At 49.8% G+C, this 23,553-nt stretch overlaps 1 pseudogene; it reads left to right on the top strand.

The window, feature by feature from the left end:
- Window positions 1-4,838: 4,838 nt before the first annotated feature.
- On the top strand, window positions 4,839-5,634 carry LOC147662757 (uncharacterized; annotated as a pseudogene).
- The last annotated feature ends 17,919 nt before the right edge of the window (window positions 5,635-23,553 follow it).

Raw genomic sequence — 23,553 nt, 5'->3', positions numbered from 1 at the left:
GCTCCCCTCCTAGGAGTACATCCTTCTGGGAGACCTCAACTTTCACCTTGAGAAGAACAACGACCGCAACACCACCACCCTTTTGGACAACCTCGCTAACCTCGGACTTAAACAACTTGTCACTACCCCCACCCACATCGCAGGTCACACACTCGACCCTATCTTCACCTCCAGCAAACATGTCTCCTTCAGCCACACCACAGCTCTCCTTTGGACTGACCACAGATGCGTTCACTTCACCTACGACAAGCCCACATCCAACAACCACCCCCAACCCACTCTGCAAAGAAACTGGAACAAAATCACCATCAACCAGATCTCCTCATCGCTTCTTCAAAACCCCCCAGCCCACTCCTCAAACCCAGACCAAGCAGCCACCAACCTCACCCAATGGCTATCCAACAGCGCTGACACCCTAGCACCACTGAAAAAACGACAAATCAAACTAGGCAGCAAGAAGGCCACCTGGTTCAACGATGATCTTAAGAAATCCAAGAAATTCTGTCGCTCCCTTGAGAAAGCCTGGAAAAAAGACCCAACCACCAGCACCAAGGACGCCTTCAAAAATGCCACCCGCATACACCACCAACTGATCCGGAATGCCAAGAAAGCCGCTTTCAAGGACCGACTAGATAACAACGCCCACAACAGCAAGGAATTATTCAACATCGTCAAGGAATTTACCAACCCCTCAGCCAACTCCAACAACATCACCCCCTCTCAAGCCCTCTGCGACTCCCTAGCCTCATTCTTCCACAACAAAATTGCAGACATCCACAACAGCTTCGACAACCGACCCAAAGACCAACCCACCCAACCCCCCGCAGGACCCCCTCCCCCCCTGAACATCCTCAATGACTGGAAGCCAATCTCCACCGAGGACACCATCCGTCTGATGAACTCCATCCACTCAGGATCCCCCACAGACCCATGCCCTCACCACATCTTTAACAAAGCAGACTCCATCATAGCACCGCACCTCCGAGACGTCATCAACTGCTCCCTCAACTCCGCAACCTTCCCGGAAAGCTGGAAACATGCCAAACTCAGTGCCCTCCTGAAAAAACCCACAGCTGACCCCACCAAACTCAAAAACTACCGCCCTATCTCACTCCTTCCTTTCCCGGCCAAAGTCATCGAGAAAGCGGTCAACAACCAGCTCGCCGCATTCCTCGAAACCAACAAATCCCTCGACTCCTCACAATCCGGCTTCCGAGCCAAGCACAGCACTGAAACCGCCCTCATCGCAGCAACAGACGACATTCGAACCCTAATGGACAATGGAGACACTGTCGCCCTCATCCTCCTCGACCTCTCCGCTGCCTTCGACACGGTCTGCCATAGCACTCTTTTACAACGCCTCAGAAACGTCGGAATACAAGGAAAAGCACTGGAATGGATCACCTCGTTCCTCACCGGAAGAACCCAGAGAGTCCGCCTTCCACCATTCAAGTCAGAGGCCACTGAAGTCATCTGCGGCGTCCCACAAGGATCTTCACTCAGCCCCACCCTCTTCAACGTATACATGAGCCCCCTCGCGACCATCGCACGCCAACACAACCTCAACACCATCTCCTACGCCGACGACACTCAACTGATCCTATCACTCACCAGAGACCCTAACACTGCCAAAACCAACCTACATGAAGGAATGAAAGAAGTAGCAGAATGGATGAAGCACAGCCGTCTGAAACTAAACTCAGACAAAACAGAAGTCCTCATCCTAGGCACCTCCCCCTCCGCCTGGGATGACTCTTGGTGGCCAGAGGCCCTTGGAAAAGCACCCACCCCGACGGACCACGCACGGAACCTGGGCGTCATCCTGGATTCCTCACTCTCGATGAACAGACAAGTCAACGCCGTTTCGTCATCTTGCTTCAACATTCTTCGCATGCTCAAAAAAACATTTCGCTGGATCCCCACCGAAACTAGAAAAACAGTCACCCACGCTCTGGTCACGAGCCGACTGGACTACGGAAACACCCTCTATGCCGGTACCACCGCAAAACTCCAGAAAAAACTCCAACGCATCCAGAACGCCTCAGCCAGGCTCATATTAGACATCCCGCGCAAAAAACACATCTCTGGTCACCTGAAAAACCTCCACTGGCTCCCCGTAAATAAGAGGATTACTTTCCGGCTCCTTACCCACGCACACAAAGCACTCTACGAAATCGGACCAGAATGCCTCAACACACGACTGTCCTTCTACTCCCCCCCCGCCAGCTACGATCCTCCAACCAAGCCCTTGCCACTGTACCTCGCATCAACAAAACCACCATGGGAGGTAGATCCTTCTCCTTCCTGGCAGCTAAAACCTGGAACTCACTTCCCACTCACCTTTGCCTGACTCAGAACCACCTAGCATTCAGAAAGCAACTTAAAACGTGGTTATTTGACAAGTAATTCCCCATCCTTCTTCAAGCGCCTTGAGACCCTCTGGGTATGTAGCGCGCTATATACATTTTTTGACTTGACTTGACTTGACTACATCCGCCCCAGCCGGTAGCACGTTGGGGTAGCAGTGGTGTTGCGGCCTCCCAGCCACCTAACACTCAGGTGTGGGGAGGATGCCACGAGTGCACTTCTGCCGTACCCAGCACGATAGAGCTAGGCAGCCTCCACCCTAGCTTTAGCATGCTGGGAGCTGCAACTTGAAGTGTGGAGTGCTGCGATGGTGCGGGCTCCACAGCGTGTGTTTCAGGCGTACCATGAGTGGCGTTGGGGAGAGGCCCATGCGAGCACTCGGGCCTTTCCTCAGTGCGATGTTGAGCCCAGCCAAGCCGCCGCCCCATCTAGTAGCACGCTGGGGCCTAGTGAATTGTGGGAATGCGCAATGCCACGGGCAGTGAGCCTACAGGTGCGGGGGTGCCAAGAGTGCACTCGGCCCCCCCGACACGGCAGGAGCCAAGATACTTTCCGCCCCAGCTAGTAGCATGTTGGGGCGGCAACTTGAGTTGCTGGGAGAGCCTGGCAGTATGCTTTTGCAGCTAGTCTCACAAGGTATTAATGACAAAAACATAATTGCAGACATTTCCCTGACCCAAACTCCTGTACTAGAACAATGGACATCTAACATTTTACCGTCATTGGGAACAAAAGTTGGTCTGAGGTGCCAGTTCCATAAGGCTTGTATTTGGAAGGGCATTTATAAGCAGACCTGGACATTGTACCATTGATTACTGTGCCAACACAGAGTAATAGACGTTGCAAGTGTTACCACAGGAACGCTCTGGTGCAAGGATGCACAACTGCATGCAGGAGGGAGAGACGGGGATTAACAATTGTCTTTGTGTCCGCAGCTGAACCAGACAGATTCAGGACTAATTTACGATCGGAGTCAAGGCGAGCGTCACACGGCCAGGACCAGGTTGCCCAAGCAGGTACAGGGTGATAGAAACATCCACCTAGTGACGCTAGCGGCGGCTGAGTAAGGGGCACCGCTGGCTTTTGAGGAGATTTGAGGGCATGTTACTAATGGCGTAATCTTATTTTCAGGATCAGCACGGATGCAAGTGGAGCGAACCTCTTGACTAGGCCGAGAACCCAGCAAGGGAGGGACCGCAGGGAAGTCCCCAGGTAGGTGATACGTGGGGCACACAAGGTTGTGGGTTTAGTGAGGGAACGTACTACTTCCTGAACTTCCTTCGGGGGGTCAGACTAGGACGACGGGTTGGGCTTGGTGAGGAGGTGGGCTACCCTTCAGGGTTGACCCAGTGTGCCTGCAGTCCTCTACAGGGACTCCAGGGTTAACATTTTGTTTTCATCCACTTCTTCCTCCCCCCCTTTACCCTCCAGAATATGCTTGTCAGAGTGCCCGTCGATCTTTCACTAAGGCAAACGCCAACACGCAGGTTCGCGCCAGGACTGCTCACATGAATAAGTAAGTAGAGGGCAGGCGGGCCTTCAGAGAGGAGGCAGACACATGCATCACATCAAGACCAGTCTGTGCACTGGTCGGTAAATTGTGGGGGCTTTTCTCACAAACAGCTTTCTCTCCCTGTAGGTTCAGTTGCTCGTTGGCGGTCGTTGAAGGTTTAGGCATGGATAGCCAGGACCCCCTCTTTTCTCTCATATGTCAGCTGTGGAGGATTCGTTGCTGTGCACGTCTCAGGAGGCTCAACAGGTGGGATTTGTGCAGATGGCCAAGGCTAAAGGCTTGGAGTGGGCAAAGAGAATGATGAACTCGCCTGACCCGGAGGAGTCGGGGATGTTTGCCGGCAGACCCGTTCCGGAACAGCCGACAAATACAGAGGCAGGGCCTTCAAGGCCGAAAAGGGCCTGCAGGCCAACTAACAAAGACTTTCCTGCCAATCCACCGGCACCTAGGGCTAGAACGCCGTCTACCCTACAAGAAGCCATCTCCGAGACGTCACCCTCTTTATGTCCAGCGGCGGGGACATTGGCCATGACAGAAAGTAGTGCAGCACGGCAAATTCCGATTCTATGGACAAAAGATGGGTAAGCTCATGGACACTATGATGAGTTTCATGGCTGAATTTAAAACCAGTCTCGCCAGACAAGGGTCCCCTGTCCACTCAAAGTAGCCCAAGCAGTTGCGGGAAGAGCTGCAAGTGATTCAAATGTGTGGGGGACTCAGCCAAGGGAAATGCAGACCCAGGGCGCCGCCTCCACTGCAGTTGTGGCAGCAGTTCCTACAGAAGTGGTGGAACAACCTATTCCTGTTGCGTCCACAGGTTCAATAGCAGCACACAGCCCTTACCTGCACTACAACCTCTTTGCTGCCACCCCTTGAAGCCAGTGTGGGCACCTCAGCTCTGTCCCGTGAAGCAGGCCACATTAAACACACCCAAGGTTCTGCCCCATCTGCCACTAGCATGGAACCCCAGAAGGCATCGCCTACGGCAGTTGCCAACCCACCACTTATCTCAGTGGCCCCTTTACTGTTGGTCCGCTGCTCCCTAGGATGGCAGGTCCCATTGGCAGCTGAAGAGGGGATCAGGCAACAGGATTTTATTGATATTTTCACACTCTTAATGCATGTTCTGGATGGATTAGACACAAGAAAGATGGGCGGGAAAGAGGATTAGAAGAAGGTGAAGTACCAAGCCTAGCCAGAAAAAACAATAGAAAATTGGTTGGGAACCTTCTCCATGCTGGCGGCTGTAGTAATGGAGAAACACCCTGAGATGGGTCCTGGTTTATTCCAATATTCCTGGACCATTCACAACGAGGCCCTGAAGTGGGGAGGCAATGGATGGTACAATTATGATAGAGAGTTTAGGAAAAAGATGGCTATGTGCCCCGAGATGGGTTGGGACCAAAAGGAAGTCCAGCTCTGGAAGGAGCATATGCGTAAATACACCCCGCAGAGCAAGGAATACCAGACCAAATTCCAGGGTGGGCAGCCTGCCGGTAAAGGTCCATTCCACTTTTAGAAACGCAATTTTAAACAGCCATTTCAAGGCACGCAGAAGGGATTGAGTCAGAGGAGAGGTTTCAGGCGCCCCCCCCACTGGAACTGGTAGGCTGTTTAATGCGGGGTCCTGCTCCTGGGGCAAAGCATGTAAATTTGCACACATGTGCAATAAATGTGGGGCTCCGCACCTTGCAGCGGCTTGTTACAGCAAACACGAACAACAGCCACCTGTCAAGAACAAGCAGGACTGTTGAGTGGGGACAGGCTCCCCCTCACCCCCCTCTCCCCGGAATTACCGCGCTGTACACCTCTTGACCCCTCTGCGTCTTGCTCACAGGATGGCTCACGCCCACACAGCGTCAGAGCTCTAAGCCCCGCCAGCGCAGCCAAAGGCCCGCCACCTCTACTCCTGGACAACCTCCTCCCATTGCTTAGTCTATACTCCAAGATGGCCAGATGATGTCAGCGGGCTTCATTGAGGGCTTTAGGATGCCTTATGTAGGCCCTCCGGTAAGCCGAGATGTAGAAAATCTCAGATCAGCAAAAGAACATCCGGCAGTGGGGCGAGCCAAGTTAGAGAATGAACAGGCCTTAGGGAGAGTGGCAGGACCCTTTCCCCACCCCCAGCTTGATAACTTTGTTGTTTCCCCTCTGGGGTTGGTCCCTAAGAAGGAGCCAGGGAGTTTCAGGCTTATACACCATCTGTCATGCCCTGAAGGGAGCTCGTTGAATCATGGTCTGAAAGAGGGTACATGCTCTGTGTCTTATTGCTCTTTCGATGTAGCAGTGGATCTGGTCAGGAGTGTGGGTGAAGGGGCCTGGTTAGCAAAAGCAGATGTAAAATCAGCATTCCGTTTGCTGCCAGTCCACTCTGACAGCCAACACTTACTGGGTTTCAAGCTAGATGACAGGTTTTACTATGATAGATGCATGCCCATGAGTTGCGCAGTATATTGTGCGTATTTTGAAGCTTTCAGCTGCTTTTTGCAATGGGCATTACAGGGGACGCATGGTGTAAAGAGGGTGACTCTCTACCTTCATGATTTCCTGTTTATTGGGGAGGAACAAATGCAGGATTGCCGGGAGGCACTCCTGGATTTTGAAAGGCTAGCCAATCATCTAGGGGTCCCACTGGCACCGAGCAAAACTGAGGGCCCAGCGCAAGTCCTGACTTTCCTGGGTATTGAGCTAGACACGGTGGGCGGAGTGTCCAGAGTCCCAGCAGACAAGGTGCAGGCCTTGGTGCAGGACATCCAGGCTTCTTTGGCTAAGGATAAGGCAACACTAGGGTCAATCCAGAGCCTCCTGGGGAAATTGAACTTTGCAGCGAGTGTTATCCAAGCTGGGAGGGTTTTTGCTAGGATGTTGGCTAGGTCCACGGCCAAGGTCAGGAAGAAAGACCACCTGGTCAGGTTGAACAAGTGAATGAAGAAGGACCTCAGCATGTGGGCTGATTTCTTGGCCAACTTCAATGGCTCTGGTATCTGGAGAGCTCCTTGGGCGGAGCAGCTTTGAGCTTTGCCTGTACATGTATACCACAGGCAGGGAGGGCTTCGGAGTGATCATGGGGAACAAATGGTGTGCGGAGAAATGGCCGAATGTCTGGCATAAGAGGAAAATCACGTCCAATGTAACAGTCTTGGAGCTGTTCCTAATAGTTGTTGCCCTCCATCTCTGGCCAGAAGCACTGGCGGCCAGAAGAGTGATGTTCTGGTCGGACAATATCTCTTCTCTTGAACATCCCTAGAAGGCAATCGGTCAGATCAGGCTTGAAACAGCTGCATTGGCTCCCGGTGGAGCAACGCGTGGCCTTTAAAGCTGGGTGTATTCTCTTCAAGTCTTTACACGACATTGGCCCCACTTTCATCAGAGACCTTTTTAAAAAATACACCCCTTCCCGCAACCTCCGGTCTGCTCATAAAGCCCTTCTGACTGTTCCCTCATACAAGAAGAAGCGTCTCGGAGGCAGCTGCTTCGACCATCTTGCAGCTGCCTTCTGGAATTCTCTCCCTCTTCATCTGAAACTAAGTGACAACATCCTCAGCTTCAGACATTCTCTGAAGACCTGGCTCTTCTCCCAGGCATATCACTAAGCGGCCTTTTCTCCATCAACCGCCGGCTACGCCTGTTTCTTCCTATAGCGCCATGAAGCCTCTGGGCGTACGAGCGCTCAACAAATATCATATAACATTAACATTAACATTAACAATATGGCAGTGGTAGTTCAGGCCATAAATGCGCAAACAGCCAACTGTCCTCTGGTACTCTGCTAGCTGAAGCTCTCCCTCATTTTCAGTGGTGCTATTTCTGGGAGACGTGGTCGAAAGCAAGAGAGGAGATGACCCCTTTCCCGCTGCACCTCTGGCTCCTTCTTCAGTGGAACAGTGATTAAGGGAGCTAGGTGAGTTTACCATAGCGCCAGGGACAAAGAGGCACTACAAGGCTTGTGTAGCTTTTTTCTGCAAAGTGGTAGGGGCCTAGGGGGAAGGTACAACAACTCTGGAAAACAAGGTCCAAACCTTTGATGTGTGGGCCAAAGACCAGAGCAACAGTCATTCATGGGTCTCAAGCCACCTGGTAGCTGTGAGTCATTACGCCAAGCTTATGGGTCAACAGGAGCCTACTAAGGCTTTCTCCATCAGTGCTGCACTAAAGGGATGGGCTAGAGGGGAAACACCAATCCCAGACTCCAGGTCACCCATCAAATTCAGAACAGTACATGACATGACCGATGTAGTACACAAGGCCACCCCTTTGTCTTTCGAAGCCACCCTCTTCTAGGCGGCTATCAGCTTGGCTTTCTATGGGGCCATTAGAATAAGTGAATTAGTAGCCAGGTATAAGAAGGATGGGTCTGGGAATGCCATAGGCAGACAGGATACCCTACTTTTCAAGAGAATCCCTGAGAATTCAAGTGAAGAGATTCAAAACGGACCAGTTTGGATTGGGGAAGGTGAACTGGTTACATCCACTTGGGGATATATGGTACAGCCCTGTTGGCTTGGTTTCTAAGTACTTAGCCCTGTGCCCCGCCATGGGTGGCTACTTGTTTATACATGCTGACCGCACGTCCCTTACCAAGGCATGAAGTCATGCTTGGTGTTGTTTGGTAATGCTGGATCTGGTAAGCGCTTTTGCAGCCTTTCCTTTTGGATAGGACAGCATTCAGAAGGCATCAAGTGGGTGGGGAGGTGGGAGTCAGAGCGTTTCAAGAGCTACATCCACCCATGAATTCAGATAGGGGCCGGGTGCGCATTTGAGCATCAGGACCCTGCAGTTATGTTCTATATGATTGCAGTGTAGATGTAGAGCTGGTCGTTTTCAGTTATGCTTAGTATTTGTTTGATAATTGTGTGTTGTGTTTTCAATAAAAGGTGTTGCAACTCTGCATTTCTTCATTTTGCCAGGATCAAAGGTGTGGGTGATCGGTCATTCAGGCATCGCTAGGGTGGCGCAATGGTCATAAAAGCAGGAGTTGCAAGCATGGGTTTTCCCTCACTGAGATAGTCTGGGTGGGGTTCCCAGGCATGGAATGGCACAGCTTGCTGAAGTAGCTGCAGCACAGACTAGCAGGAGGCAGACGCCCTCCCAACATTTTGGTGATCCACCTGGGAGACAATGATCTGACTTTTATGGGTAGAAAGGCTCTGATACAGGCGATGAAAGCCACATTGAGATAAGTAATCTGAAAGGTCCATGTGAGTTATGGCGGTCTGAGGTCACTCCACAATTGGTCTGGCACGGGGCCAGGTCAGGAGAGACCATTGAAATTTCTCACTGCAGAGTTTACAGCTCCATGCGTAAATTCACAGATCACAGGGTTTTAGCTTTATCAGACATGGTCTCTTACATGCCAAGACCACGGGGGGTTTCGATGAGGATGAACTCCACTTGTCTAAAGTGGGCATGGATCTGTTCCTGTTGGACCTGGGTGATGCACTAGAGTCAGCAGAGTGTAAGTAAGTAAGTTACCTGACTTGGTGGGGGGTCCTGGGTATGACAGGTGCCCCACCCAGAGCTATTGCGGTGTTACTGGGTGATCCAGAGGCTGAATGGTACATAGGGGTATCATTTTCAGGAGCACATGAAGGGTGCAAATGACAAACAACCACAGGAGTCCTTATAGCAGGACCCTGGAGGAACGACGGCACCCCGCTAGTCCTTTAGGTGGTTGTAAACCTGAGCAAGCGGGGGCTTGCCTGGACACACTCCGCCCCTAAAAGGGCGCGAGTAAAAGGGTAAACTGGTGATCCGCGGTATATAAGGGGGATATTCTCCAATATGGTTAGCACTGATTGGTATGGCCACTGTGCAGTTGGCTCTTCAGGTGGGCAGGGCACTTTAGGGGAGTCACTGCTGCACACCCTTGGATCGCCCGTAAGTTGACCCACCATGTTGGCATATTTCTTGTATGAAATAAACCTGCAGCAATATTTTCTCCAACAATTACTGTGTCTTGTGTGTTTATTTATGAGATTGCTATGTTTTGCTGGTTGGGTGAGTTGGCGATATTGGCACAATGAGGCTGCCCGCACCCACGCATGGGGCCTCCATAGAGGGCAGTCACCATAGTGCCACATTGGCTCAGCCAACCTGGACTAATAGTCAGACCTCTGGAAACCCAAGGTCTGGCGCGTTCGCAATGTATTTATATCCCCCCCCCCATCCGGCTTTCCTTTGCGCAGAATACCACATGCTATCTCCCTCCCTACTGCATACCCAGCGTGTCGGCTAGGATGCGTAGCTATGGAGGAAAGCCGTTAACTTGTTATTTTGTGTTGCAGGTGGAGTTACAGGTCGATCCAGAGGCTGAATGGTACATAGGGATACCCTCTTCAGGAGCACATGAAAGGTGCAAATAACAAACAAACCCAGGAGTCCTTAAGGCAGGACCCAACGGGCGGTTGTAAGCCTGAGCAACCGGAGGCTTGCCTGGAACTGCTCCACCCCTAAAAGGGCCTGAGTAAAAGGGTGGACTGGTGGTCCACTGTATGTAAGTGGGAAATTCCCCAATATTGCTAGCACCGATTGGTCTGGCCGAGGTGAATTTGGCTCATCAGTCGGGCAGAGCAGTTTAGGGGAGTCACTGCTGCCCATCCTTGTATCGCCCGTAAGTTGGCCCACCATGTAGGCATATTTCGCGTAGAAAATAAACTTGCAGCAATATTTTCTCCAACAATTACTGTGTCTTGTTTGTTTATTTATTCATGAGATTGCTATGTTTTGCGGGTTGGGTGAGTTGCCGATATTGGCACTAGGTCTTTAACTGAGTGGATTACACTTCCTGTCCGGATGCTCCACCAGACTGCAGAAGATGGTGACCACAAGCCCTGAGGGAGGAAGCACAGCCCCTAATTTATACTGTGATTCAGAAACAGTAGTGGTAATATGGGAGGTCGGCCATTGCAGTTGGTTCCTTTGTACTTCAATTTTTCAAACCGTCGCCAAAAATCTCCATAAAGGATTGTGCCCTGCACTAAACAAATTAAACGGCGTGAAAAATGTTCAGCGCACACCATGTGATTTCTCCACAAGATCATATATTCTGCAACAGATGTTCTCTTTTCAAGCACATTTTTCAATTATGCTCAGGACATTTCCTACGTTTAGGGATTTAATGGGTGCAATAAATGTAAACTATTGGAAGGGTAAAACATTCATGGGACCACTAGTGGCGTGTCCTGGGTCCTACTCCAAGGGTGGAAATGGGCCCCTAGCTGCTGGTTGAATTGTAAAATACAGTAATGAGCTGGGCCTCTGGGCCCCAGCGCCACTGCACCTGCTGCACCAATGAAAGCAATGCCCCTGGGGAAGTGGAAAGGCAGCATGGAGGGCAGTGGGACCAGGCCGATAGCACGGTGTTGAATCATGGGCAAGAATTGGTGTAATCTGGTCTGTAATGTTTGTTCTTCCAACAGTCTGAAGGACAGCGGCCTGTGCATTGTGCCGGCCTTACCAAAGGGAAGTCCAAGGGAGAGCTGCTACTGAAAATAATCACAAGCCCGTTGGATATTTAGATATGTATTCACTAGCCACCTGTTAAACTGTTTGTTTTCTTAATCTGCTTCCATATGTATCTGCTTCCATATGTATATGCTGTTAACTCCTGGATACTGGAAATACTTTTGTCTTCCAATTTTTGAAACTTTGACAGTTATGTAGTGCCCTGACACCCTTCGTAGAGTCGAGAAAGCGCTAGACAACAAGTGAATAAATAAAACTGTGTTTCTCAGCTTCAGTCCTCAAGCAGGACCAGCCATGTGAAAGAGACTGTAATCCACACAGCAAGAACCTGTGCGGTGTCAAACAGTCACATGGTCTAGATTTCCTCGTTGCCATGGGATTTTCCTCAGTCTGTTCCAATAATTATCTTCACTGCTCGCATTGCTTATTTGATGCGGCAGGATTCTGACAGCTTTGCTAACTGTTTTTAGGTCTCGCAGAGAGACATATTGCGGTGAAACCAGAAAGTTAAACCATGGGGATTGTGAGTGCGAATTTCCAACAGTTCACGTGAAATCACGTGACCACAAACACGCGCATTTCCCCACATCAAAGCCTCAGCCTCCCTCCCATAGGCTTCCCCAGCGCGCATGCCATAATTGCACCAGACCCGACCTTACATTTTCCACTCTTCAAAGGCTCTGCTCCCCACCCCCCTCCCGCTCTGCTCCCCGCCCCCCCTGCACACTTCCCCTCCCACGGCCGCTCTTCCCATTCATGCGCTCGCACATCAAAGGCTGCTGCTCCCCCGTCAATGTGCTCCCGCCCCGAGCCCCCACAGCAATGCCAAGAGCTTGTTCTTCATTTCGCGGCCGATTTTTTTGCGGCCGCCAATGCTTGTTTTAGTCCCCCCCCATGCCACATCTGCGTAAGCATGGCTCCTGTTCTCTCTTCAATCAGTTTCCTGCCTTTGCATACGTCTCCCTTGTTTTCTTCTTCCATTAGTTTCCTGCTCGTTTCAGCGCCCCTGTCTCGACAGAAGGCAGGGAGGCATTCGGGCAGCTTTGTCAGCATACACCAACCAGGTTCGAGCACACTGCTCTCATCGAGCTGCCAGTATCTTCTCATACTCCGTCCACGCAGCTGCTAGTCTCCATTCCGAGTAAAAACTATAGTCGACTTGCAGGCGTAATCGCAATTCTAGTTTACCAATGAAAATGAGTGTTCCTGTTGTAAACACTTGTTTCAATTGTATCCAGCTCGTGTCTTCGGTGCCGTGTGTGTTCAGTTGCATTGCCCGTCTTTTTTTCTTCTTCCATTAGTTTCCTGCTCCTGTCAGCGCCCGTCACTGCTCACAATTTACTTAATCTCCCCATGCAGTGCCGCCCCCCACCCCATCCAGCCCATTGCTTCTTGTTCTATTTGTTAGTGATATGTTCTGGCTTTATCGTGAAGCGCTCTGATACCTAAGGGCCATTTCAATGCTACATAAAAGAACAAAAAGAAACATATAAATACGCCTCATTAGCCTTTCAACACACACAGAACACGGTTGCAGAATGCATTTGTCACACAAAAACTAAGCACATGTGTTGTAGGGACTAGCCACTATCATTTTCTTGGTGCCAGAGGCTTTCTCTTCTAGGAGGCTTGATTTTAACACTTCCAGAATGACTGAATTTCCCGTTCTCGAGGCTGCTCCTTCTCTTTCTAACCAACGGCTGATAAGGTAACTCAGCACCTCCTTCTTCAGCCACCAGTCTATCAGTCACTATGAGTAAACATTTCCATTAGCTCTCCCTGATTTCTGTTTTTCCTGTCATGTTTTTCGAGTTGGAAGTAAAACAGAGGCAATAGGATTTATAGATTTCCACAAGAAGACGGGAAGTAAGTCTTGCGCCTGGGAAGCTTGCAGTGTATTTTTCAAGTGCTCGCTTGAATAGCAAATGTTTCTTTTAGAACGTATATTTGTTTGCGTTGATGGAGACTCTTTTGCTTAAAGAAAGACATGTATGCCACCGGCTGATGTGAGGATCGAACGTATGCTGGAAGAGCAGTCCCTTAGGAGCGGACATGCCAGCTGCATTTCCAGCACCTAAGAATCTCTATGTTTCGACCTCTTTGGGAGATCTAAACAAGGCAGAAGTGAAGCTCGACAAAGCAAACACTAAAAGGTACGGCCTTTCCTTTTTTACTCTAACGTTTGTTTAGCCGTTGTCTAACTTTAAATCACCTATTTATTCTGTAATGGTTTGTGAATACGCGTGTAAGTGAATAGCAGATGGCTTGTTTCCTTTTGTAACGTATCGTTTGCTACCTCTGTTTTTTTTCCCACGGCCGCCTCAGTTTAATTTTCTTCCGTGCTATCTCACAAGCGTGGTCGCTCACTTTTATTTTCTTCCCGCAGGATTGGTCTGTGCATAGAAAAGTAGATCTGGTGCTGCTTTGAGCCAAGTGGCACAGGAGCTGGGGTGGGCAATCCCAGTTAAAGTCAGCATGCCAACCTAGTACCAACACAGCTAATGTCAAGGCACTCAAGAAGATAAGGGCCTGCTTCCCAGCGTCATGCAGTGTAAAGCAGCACAAGCAGCCCCAACAGCACCTACGTCCGGCCCCTCGGGCAGTTTGTACTAGACGGTAAAAGCGCAGCGTGTCCGAATGCTCCACACTTGGCTCCCACCACACACCCGCATCGCACCACCCCCGCAGCTTCATGGGGGCTGCCAGGGGTGTCACAACACCACAGGGCATCACAGTCCATGGCCCACTAGAGCACCACTCTGCAGTTTGCAGACAGGAATCAGCTCCACCTCCTCACCTCTCAGCACCGGATGTCAGCAGCTTAGTGCCAGCAGCCTTGCATCTAGGGCCGTAGCCTAACTCCCAGCCATTGTAGATGGGGCCCCCAGACCTGCCACAATGCTGTTCGCAGTGGTGCCTTCTCCTTCAGGCACAGCAGGTCAGTCAGGAAGCATGGGAAGATACTCTGCGGGCACACATCTGGGCTCATCATATGTAATGTGAAGAAGGGGACAACTTAATCACAAATGTCACTCTGGAAGCCTTGCTTCGTACGTGCCCCATTACCACCTCTGGGAACACTGCTTTGCACATACCAGCTCTCCCACCTCAGGAAAGAATCTCAGCGCACATTCAACTCATAAAGCACTGCCTGACACGTACCCCTACCACCACCTCTGACTCTACCAATCTACGGCCCTCACTCTACCACCCTCACTCTACCACTCTACTGCCCTCACTCTACCACTCTACCGCCCTCACTCTACCGCCCTCACTCTACCACTCTACTGCCCTCACTCAACCACCCTCACTCTACCACTCTACCGCCCTCACTCAACCGCCCTCACTCTACCACTCCACCGCCCTCAGTCAACCGCCCTCACTCTACCACTCTACCGTCCTCACTCTAACACTCTACTGCCCTCACTCTACCACTCTACTGCCCTCACTCTACCACTCTACCGCCCTCACTCAACCGCCCTCACTCTACCACTCTACCGCCCTCACTCTACTGCCCTCACTCTACCACTCTACCGCCCTCACTCTACCACTCTACCGCCCTCACTCTACCACTCTACCGCCCTCACTCTACCACTCTACTGCCCTCACTCTACCACAATACTGCCCTCACTCTACCAGTCTACCGCCCTCACTCTACCACTCTACCGCCCTCACTCTACCACTCTACCACCCTCACTATACCGCCCTCCCTCTACCACTCTACCGCCCTCACGCCCTCTGCTGCTCTCTTCCACCCTCCCTCCTTCTGTAACTCCCTGTTCTCTTCTCTTCTCCTGTGCTGATCTGCTGCTCTCTTCCACCCCTCCTCCTTCTTTAACTCCGTTTTCTTCTCCTGCGCTAATCTGCTGTTCTCTTCCACCGCCTCTTTCTGTAACTCCCTGATCTCGTCTCCTGTGCTGATCTGCTGCTCTCTTCCATCCGGCTCCTTCTTTAACTCCATGTTCTCTTCTGCTGTGCTGTTATGCTGCTCTCTTCCACCCACCTCTTTCTCAAACTCCCTGTTCACTTCTCTTCTCCAGAGCTGATTTGCTGCTCTCTTCAAACCGCCACCTTCTCTAACTCCTTGTTCTCTTCTTTTCTCCCTCTGCTGATCTGATCCTCTCTTCCACCTCGCCTCCTTCTCAAACTCCCTGTTCTCTTCTACTGTGCTAATCTGCTGCTCTCTTCCGCCCACCTCCTTCTTTAACTCCATGTTCTCTTCTGCTGTGCAGTTACGCTGCTCTCTTCCACCCACCTCCTTCTCCAACTCCCTGTTCTCTTCTCTTCTCCCGAGCTGATCTGCTGCTCTCTTCCACCCGCCTTCTTCTCTAGCTCCCTGTTCTCTTCTCCTGTTCTGATCTGCTGCTCTCTTCCACCCGTCTCTTTCTTTAACTCCCTGTTCTCTTTTGCTGTGCTGATCTGCTGCTCTCTTCCACGCCGCCTCCTTTTTTAAATCCCTGTTCTCTTCTCCTGTGCTAATCTGCTGCTCTCTTCTACCCGCCTCCTTCTTTAACTCCCCGGTCTCTTCGCCTGTGCTGATCTGCTGCTCTCATCCACCCCACCTCCTTCTTTAACTCCCTGTTTGCTTCTGTTCTCCTGTGCTGATCCGCTGTTCTCTTTCACCCCGCCTCCTTCTCTAACTCACTGTTCTCTTCTCCTGTGCTAATATGTTGTTCTCCCACTCGCGTCCTTCCTTAACTCCCTGTTCTCTTCTCCTGTGCTGATCTTCTGCGCTCTTCCACCCTACCACCTTCTTTAACTCCATGTTCTCTTCACCTGTGCTGATCTACTGCTCTCTTCCACCCCACCTCCTTCTTTAACTCTGTTTTTTTCTCCTGTGCTGATCTGCTGTTCCCTCACACCACCTCCTTATCTAACTCCCTGTTCTCTTCTCCCATGCTGATCTGCTACTCTCTTCCACCCACCTCTTTCTCAAACTCCCTGTTCACTTCTCTTCTCCAGAGCTGATTTGCTGCTCTCTTCAAACCGCCACCTTCTCTAACTCCTTGTTCTCTTCTTTTCTCCCTCTGCTGATCTGCTGCTCTCTTCCACCTCGCCTCCTTCTCAAACTCCCTGTTCTCTTCTACTGTGCTAATCTGCTGCTCTCTTCCGCCCACCTCCTTCTTTAACTCCATGTTCTCTTCTGCTGTGCAGTTACGCTGCTCTCTTCCACCCACCTCCTTCTCCAACTCCCTGTTCTCTTCTCTTCTCCCGAGCTGATCTGCTGCTCTCTTCCACCCGCCTTCTTCTCTAGCTCCCTGTTCTCTTCTCCTGTTCTGATCTGCTGCTCTCTTCCACCCGTCTCTTTCTTTAACTCCCTGTTCTCTTTTGCTGTGCTGATCTGCTGCTCTCTTCCACGCCGCCTCCTTTTTTAAATCCCTGTTCTCTTCTCCTGTGCTAATCTGCTGCTCTCTTCTACCCGCCTCCTTCTTTAACTCCCCGGTCTCTTCGCCTGTGCTGATCTGCTGCTCTCATCCACCCCACCTCCTTCTTTAACTCCCTGTTTGCTTCTGTTCTCCTGTGCTGATCCGCTGTTCTCTTTCACCCCGCCTCCTTCTCTAACTCACTGTTCTCTTCTCCTGTGCTAATATGTTGTTCTCCCACTCGCGTCCTTCCTTAACTCCCTGTTCTCTTCTCCTGTGCTGATCTTCTGCGCTCTTCCACCCTACCACCTTCTTTAACTCCATGTTCTCTTCACCTGTGCTGATCTACTGCTCTCTTCCACCCCACCTCCTTCTTTAACTCTGTTTTTTTCTCCTGTGCTGATCTGCTGTTCCCTCACACCACCTCCTTATCTAACTCCCTGTTCTCTTCTCCCATGCTGATCTGCTACTCTCTTCCACCCACCTCTTTCTCAAACTCCCTGTTCACTTCTCTTCTCCAGAGCTGATTTGCTGCTCTCTTCAAACCGCCACCTTCTCTAACTCCTTGTTCTCTTCTTTTCTCCCTCTGCTGATCTGCTGCTCTCTTCCACCTCGCCTCCTTCTCAAACTCCCTGTTCTCTTCTACTGTGCTAATCTGCTGCTCTCTTCCGCCCACCTCCTTCTTTAACTCCATGTTCTCTTCTGCTGTGCAGTTACGCTGCTCTCTTCCACCCACCTCCTTCTCCAACTCCCTGTTCTCTTCTCTTCTCCCGAGCTGATCTGCTGCTCTCTTCCACCCGCCTTCTTCTCTAGCTCCCTGTTCTCTTCTCCTGTTCTGATCTGCTGCTCTCTTCCACCCGTCTCTTTCTTTAACTCCCTGTTCTCTTTTGCTGTGCTGATCTGCTGCTCTCTTCCACGCCGCCTCCTTTTTTAAATCCCTGTTCTCTTCTCCTGTGCTAATCTGCTGCTCTCTTCTACCCGCCTCCTTCTTTAACTCCCCGGTCTCTTCGCCTGTGCTGATCTGCTGCTCTCATCCACCCCACCTCCTTCTTTAACTCCCTGTTTGCTTCTGTTCTCCTGTGCTGATCCGCTGTTCTCTTTCACCCCGCCTCCTTCTCTAACTCACTGTTCTCTTCTCCTGTGCTAATATGTTGTTCTCCCACTCGCGTCCTTCCTTAACTCCCTGTTCTCTTCTCCTGTGCTGATCTTCTGCGCTCTTCCACCCTACCACCTTCTTTAACTCCATGTTCTCTTCACCTGTGCTGATCTACTGCTCTCTTCCACCCCGCCTCCTTCTTTAACTCTGCTTTTTTCTCCTGTGCTGATCTGCTGTTCCCTTACACCACCTCCTTCTCTAACTCCCTGTTCTCTTCTCCCATGCTGATCTGCTATTCTCTTCCTCCCGCCTCATTCTCTAACTCCCTGTTCTCTTCTCCTGTGATGATCTTTCTGCTATCTTCCATCCGCCTCCTTCTCTAACTCCCTGTTCTCTTCTCCTGTGCTGATCTGCTGTTCTCTTTCACCCTGCATCCTTCTCTAACTCCCTGTTCTCTTCTCCTGTGATGATCTTTCTTCTATCTTCCATCCGCCTCCTTCTCTAACTCCCTGTTCTCTTCTCCTGTGCTCATCTGCTGTTCTCTTTCACCCTGCATCCTTCTCTAACTCCCTTTTCTCTTCTCTTCTCCTGTGCTCATCTGCTGCTCTCTTCCACCCCACCTCCTTCTTTAACTCGATGTTCTCTTCTCATGTGCTGATCTGCTGCTCTCTTCCACCCGCCTCCTTCTTTAAATCCCTGTTCTTTTCTCCTGTGCTAATCTGCTGTTCTCTTCTACCCGCCTCTTTCTCTAACTCCCTGTTCTCTTCTCCTGTGCCAATCTGCTGTTCTCTTCCACCCACTTCCTTCTTTAACTCCCTGTTCTCTTCTCATGTGCTGATCTGCTGCTCTCTTCCACCCCGCCTCCTTCTTTAACTCCCTGTTCTTTTCTCCCGTGCTGATCTGCTGCTCTCTTCCACCCTGCCTCCTTCTTTAACACCCTGTTCTTTTCTCCCATGCTGATCTGCTGTTCTCTTCCACCCGCTTCCTTCTTTAACTCCCTGTTCTCTTCTTCTTTGCTGATCTGCTGCTCTTTTCCCCCCCACCTGCTTCTTTAACTCCCTGTTCTCTTCTCTTCTCCTGTGCTGATCTGCTGCTCTCTTCCACCCGCCTCCTTCTTTAACTCCCTGTTCTGTTCTCCCAAGCTGATCTGTTGGTCTCTTCTACCCGCCCCTTATCCAACTCCCTGTTCTCTTCTCCTGTGCTGATCTGCTGCTCTCTTCCACCCGCCACCTTCTTTAACTCCCTGTTCTCTTCTGCTGTGCTGATCTGCTGCTCTCTTCTACATACATCCTTCTCTAGCTGTACACACACATACGTACAACCACGCACACACACATACAACCACACACACAACCACACACACCACACACACAAAATCTCACACACAACCACACACACACAATCACATCCAACCACCACACACCCAACCCCACACCCAACCCCACACACAACCATACACATCACCACACACACATCACCACACACAACCACACACATCACCACACACATCACCACACACACAACCACACACACACAACCACACATACAACCACACACACAACCACACACACAACCATACACAGAACTACACACACAACCACCCACACAAAACACAACCACACACACAACTAAAACCACACACACAGCCACACATACAACACCACACACACACACACAACCATATACACACACCACCACATCCAACCACACACACAACCACACCCAAAACCACACACACAACCACACACGCAACCACACACCCAACCACACACACACAACCACACACACACACAACCACACACACACACAACCACACACACACACAACCACACACATCTATCTATCCCCCTCACTCTATCGTTCGCCCTCACTCTATCCATTTTTCGCCCTCTCTCTAGCTATCTATCGCCCTCACTCTGTCTACCTATCGCACCACCACAGTATCACTCAGGGTCACCACAACATCACTAAGCGCTACCACAGCATCACTGAATGCCACATCACCACACACAACCACACACATCACCACACACATCACCACACACACAACCTCACACACACAACTACACACACAGCCACACATACAACCACACATACAACCACACACACAACCACACACACAACCACACACACACAACCACACACACAACCACACACATAACTACACACACAACCACCCACACACAACACAACCACACACACAACCAAAACCACACACACAGCCACACATACAACACCACACACACACACAACCATATACACACACAACCACATCCAACCACACACACAACCACACCCAACCACACCCAAAACCACACACACAACCACACACACAACCACACACCCAACCACACACACACACAACCACACACACACACAACCACACACACACACAACCACACATATCTATCTATCACTCTCACTCTATCGTTCGCCCTCACTCTATCCATTTTTCGCCCTCTCTCTAGCTATCTATCGCCCTCACTCTGTCTATCTATCGCACCACCACAGCATCACTCAGGGTCACCACAACATCACTAAGCGCTACCACAGCATCACTGAATGCCACATCACCACACACAACCACACACATCACCACACACATCACCACACACACAACCACACACACACAACCACACACACAACCACACATACAACCACACATACAACCACACACACAACCACACACACAACCACACACACAACTACACACACAACCACCCACACACAACACAACCACACACACAACCAAAACCACACACACAGCCACACATACAACACCACACACACACACACACAACCATATACACACACAACCACATCCAACCACACACACAACCACACCCAAAACCACACACACAACCACACACACAACCACACACCCAACCACACACACAACTACACACACACACAACCACACTCACACACAACCACACACACACAACCACACACATCTATCTATCACCCTCACTCTATCGTTCGCCAGCACTCTATCCATTTTTCACCCTCTCTCTAGCTATCTATCGCCCTCACTCTGTCTATCTATCGCACCACCACAGCATCACTCAGGGTCACCACAACATCACTAAGCGCTACCACAGCATCACTGAATGCCACAGCATCACTCATCGCCACCACAACATCAATCTGTGCAACCATTCAACAACAACTGGTTCAAATATGTTCTCTCAATGTTTCGAGCTTTATTACAAATGTCACAAAAAGATGTTAATTTTTCACTTCTGTTCTTGTATTTTCGTCACAAAAAAAACACTGAACATAATCTTCACAAAAGTTATTTACAAAAGTTTAAGCTATTGCCATTATAAATTACAATAACTTTTATTTAAAAATTAATTATTTAAAGAAATTAAAAGCCATTGTTATTCGTAATATCAATACATCTAAGTCACGTAAATACAAAACATGTTGCATGCTGCGCCTAGACACCTTAGGGTATTAGTTGTGCACTAAAAATCCCATAAATAAATAAATAAATTACAAATGGTATATGTGTCACATTTGCAAAAGGTAAGAGTATTGGCATTGTAATTGACAAAGCTATTAATTTCGCTATTTTCAAAACCAACACATAAATAAAAAATGTGTCATTTACAAGACCAATAGCTCAAACCTTCCTAATGCGAGAGCTATTGCATTGCAAATGTTTGTTCCCTGATGGTGTTAATTTTTAAACAAACCCCATTCAGTGCAAAACAATGAATCTTTCTCTGGGCCCAGCATGTACGAATTGGTGAAACATTATGTCAAAACGTTTTATAAAGAGCTCGATTGACCCGAAGGGGCGTCTTGGCGCTAGCTGAGTGATGAGACCTGGTGAGGAATGGAGAACTAACCCTGAGGAAAGAGCCAGGTTTTCAAGTCTTTCTGAATGAAAAGAGATTTGTGTGAGATTTGATATAGAGAGGAAGTTCATTCCGTGCCTTAGATGCCCCTAGAACAAAGCTTCTGCCTCCCCACTTCACATATCTGAATCTGGGGATAACAAAAAGTGTAGTGGTGGAGGAGCAAAGAGAATTACCTGGTGCACACTAGGAAAAGCTCTTACTCAGAAAATCTAGACCTCTCCCATGCAGGGCTTTGAAAACTGTGCAAAGGGCCTTGAACGTGACTCTTGGTCTCACAGGTCGGCAATAAGGTTGAGCGATAAGTTTAGAAGCAGAGTGATATTTGGGGACATTATGCAAAAGCCAAGCAGCAGTGTTTTGCAAGGTCTGGATTTTGTTTAGGACCTGTTGATGAGTATTAATATAAAGGCAATTGCAATAATCAATCAATCTTGGATAGCACCAATGAGGAATCCACAGTTTTACGAAGGTGCTCTGGTAGAAAGGGAAACATTTTCCTGATCAGTGTCAGGACAAGAAAAGCGTCAGAAAACACTGAATTAGATGGTTCACAGTAAGACAGTTTGTTGTTCACCATAACTCCCAAGTTCTTGACACAGTTTACTGGCATCGGAAGAGGGCCGAGTTTGGCTGGCCACCAATTAGAGATGCAAAAGGACATCTGGGAGCCGAACGTCAGTACCTCGGTTTTAGAGGAGTTCAACTTAAGACAGTTGCTCGCCATCCATTGCCCAACTGACTTCATACAGTCACAAAAGCACTGTGCCACAACTGCATCCTCTGCTGCTAAGAGCACCACTATTTGTTTATGATCCGTATGCGTTGTCAGTGCAAAACCGAAGGAGTGGATGAGTTCGGCCAAAAGAGTGACATAGACATTGAATTGGAGGGGACAGAGAGAAGATCCGTGGGGCACTCCACATGGGAGTGAAAAGAAAGGAGAGGAAAACCCACCCATTTTAACTGATTGTAGTCGTCCTGTTAGTAACGAGTTCAGAAGTTCCCAAGCCTGGTCGGTCACACCGATCCCCCTCAGACTCTCCATCAGCAATCCGTGATTTACTGTGTCAAAGGCTGCTGATAGGTCGAGCAGGATCAGTGTGGCACGACCTCCCTGGTCAAGGGAAACCCTGATCTCTTCAGTAGCTTTAATGAGGGCGCTCTCCCTATTGTGACCGGTGCGAAAACCAAATTGAGTGGAGTCTAGCAAGTTGTTTGTAATGATGTGTGCAGCTTGTTGCGAGTTTAGCACCTTTTCCAGAATTTTGGCAAGTAGTGGGAGGCAAGAGATAGGCCGATAATTATTCGGCTTGCCTGGATCTGAGATGGACTTTATTAATAAGGGGCAAATCAACTGCCTTCTCCATACTGATGGAAAGGGCCCTGGGGAACACACTAGTCGGAAGATGTCCGACAGTGTGTTGGAGATAGTGTTGGCTGCTAGACCAGGTACTGTGGGAAGGCAAGGATCATATAGTGGCCCAGATCTGGTGGCCTTGATAAGCTTGGTGGCTTTAGCAGGCAAAGGGGGAATAAAGCAGCTAAGAACCAGCCCTTGGCTGAGCGAGAAAGCATTCAGCGATGGGGCTGAAGGAAGAGAGGAGAAAGTGTTAAAGACTGCCTGAACTTTAAGCCGGAAAGCAGTGACTAAAGAATTGCAGAAGACCTGATTGCAAACTGTTGGCTGGGGGACAGGGGTGGAAGTGAGCTTTTTTACTGTGGAAAAAAGTTCCTTGGCAGAATTAGCAGAGAGCTCAATTTTGCTGGTAAATTAACTCAATTTTGCTTTGTGGATGGAGACCTTGTATCTGGATAAACAGGTCCTGTAGATGTCTCTTTCCCTTCTACCATAGTTTTTACACCAGAGTTTCACCTGCCTTC

The sequence above is a fragment of the Lissotriton vulgaris genome, unplaced genomic scaffold (genome assembly GCF_964263255.1).
Source record: "Lissotriton vulgaris unplaced genomic scaffold, aLisVul1.2 SCAFFOLD_2783, whole genome shotgun sequence".
Taxonomy (NCBI): Eukaryota; Metazoa; Chordata; class Amphibia; order Caudata; family Salamandridae; genus Lissotriton; species Lissotriton vulgaris.
The sequence above is the reverse complement of the archived record's forward strand: the minus strand, read 5'-3'. Positions and strand labels throughout refer to the sequence as shown.